Consider the following 2,014-nt stretch of genomic DNA (forward strand, 5'->3'; position numbering starts at 1 on the left):
AGCCTGTATGTTTTCACATTAATTGATTTTTTTTTTTTGTTATCTTAATAAACCATTTTAGTATGTTGTATGTCAATTACTGGGATAGCTGGGACATAAAGTGTAATTAAAAATTGTCAAGTATTCATTGGAATATGTAAATGTGCCTTGCCAGTTTTGAACTTTAAGACAAAGTAAGTGAACGATGGTGAAATGAGTAGTCAATGCCTAAGAGACATTTGCTACCAGAGTTTCATATACTGCCCTTGCTAAAGAAAAGAAATTTCATCCTCAAATTCGAGCGTAAAACTTAACAGTTGCATTAGCTTCTGAATTTTGAAATCTTCTTAGAGAAATTAGGCTTATGGAAAGTGGGTTTTCTAATTGTAGCCTTAAGTATAATTTTGAATTTCAATGTAATCCTTGGTGCTGGCATTCCCAGTGCCAAGGAGTTTAAATGCTCCCTTCAAAGAGGTTGCCATGCCTACTGGCACTTTTACTGTCATACGGTTTTATAAGGAACACTGTCAAGATGTGGAAACCAATTTTGAACTTGCTATAAAATGAAACACTGGGGACTGTAGGAGAGGGAAAGTCCTCAGCTTTCTTAATCTTGAAATCTCTCCATTGCTAAAAAACTTAAAACACTTGTTGGATCACAAGTGCTAGTGACTAGTTCTTAGTCTGGAAACGTGTTGCGGGGGATAATACGTTTATGGAATTGTAACAGTAGATGGAAGTGCATAAAAACATTGCAACTAAGGCACTATGTGTGTTGAAATTGTGGATTAAATCCCTAATTTCAGCTCTGATAAAAGCATGGGGGACAAGTATTTAAAGAAAAAAAAAAATGAAATAAAAAGCAAAATTGAATGAAAGTTTTTAATGGAATGCAAGCAATGGTGAGTAAGCAAAATACCAAGATCCTGACAGTGTTCCCTCTAATTATGAACTCAAGCCATTATAACTTTTACAATTAAATATGATTTGCACTGTTCTGATATTGGTGCAGTTTTTTAGAAAAATTATCAGAAAACTAAATTGCCTGTGGTGATTAATATTGTAGAAAAAAACCTAAAAGCAAAAAAAATGTTATTTTTCAAAGCTTTAAATTTGATTGTTTAAAGAAAAAACTAAGTGGAAATACTGGTGAGAATGGGCAAGTGCATATATACCACATCAGTTTGGTTGCACTTGGGTGTTGGTAAACTTGAAATGTTCTACAGCAATAATGCATCTCTTAGGGGGTGCTTTGGTGACAAATGAACATATGACACAGTTCTTTTTGGCATGTTGAAGGCAAGTTTTGACTTATTATAATGTGCTGCCTCTGCTTATTCTCATAGGAGGCTTTCTTTACTGAAACACCTGCAAAGGTGCATAAGTAGTATAGTTCCACATTGGTTTGTAATGTGTTTCTAAATTTAAAGTCTAGTTGAATTTAATAAGAAACCGGAAACTGCTGCTGCTTAACACTTCTGGTTTATAAACACTCCAATACACAGCTTTTTAAATTATACTCCTGTTTTAATACTCATTTTTGTTTGAAAGGTTTAATACAGGACATGCAACTGTACTTTTTTTTTCTTTCCAGTTTTTAAAGAGGAGATTTGTTATGACCTGGAACTTAAGTTTGTGTTTATACTGTTGGAGGAAGGCTGTTATTACAATAAGATACTGAGATCAGTTTCTGAATTTCTGCGTTGTACAACTCTTATGTAAATACTGTCTTTAAAATAAGGAATACTAATTCTGTTCTTGTTGGGGGTGAGGGGTATGACATAGTCTAAAATAAATGTAGTGTCCTCTAAAAGCAGGATTTCCAACTTCAGGATAGAAATATTATATGTGGCTGCAACTTTTTATTCCCTTGTGCCTTTGATTATTCTTCAGAGGCTTAACTTTTCTGTTCAGCCTAGCAATTATTTTAGTGCTTCCATATGCCAGTTGAGAGGAAGTTGTTTTTTTTGTTTTTTTTTTTTCTTCTGGAGAAATAAAACTGAAAGGCAACATGGACATAAACAAACAGAACATT

General features: G+C 33.6%; 1 protein-coding gene across 4 annotated transcripts in view; it reads left to right on the forward strand.

Annotated features, from left to right (window-relative positions):
• Positions 1 to 980, forward strand: part of SYNCRIP (synaptotagmin binding cytoplasmic RNA interacting protein) — a 25,834-nt gene extending 24,854 nt beyond the window's left edge. For all 4 annotated transcript variants that reach the window (XM_059842505.1, XM_059842506.1, XM_059842507.1 and 1 more), the window contains exon 12: positions 1 to 980. This exon is cut by the window's left edge. The gene's annotated coding sequence lies outside the window, so the exon portion shown is untranslated.
• Positions 981 to 2,014: the final 1,034 nt, after the last annotated feature.

This window comes from Haemorhous mexicanus, chromosome 3 (assembly GCF_027477595.1).
Source record: "Haemorhous mexicanus isolate bHaeMex1 chromosome 3, bHaeMex1.pri, whole genome shotgun sequence".
In the NCBI taxonomy this organism is placed as follows: Eukaryota; Metazoa; Chordata; class Aves; order Passeriformes; family Fringillidae; genus Haemorhous; species Haemorhous mexicanus.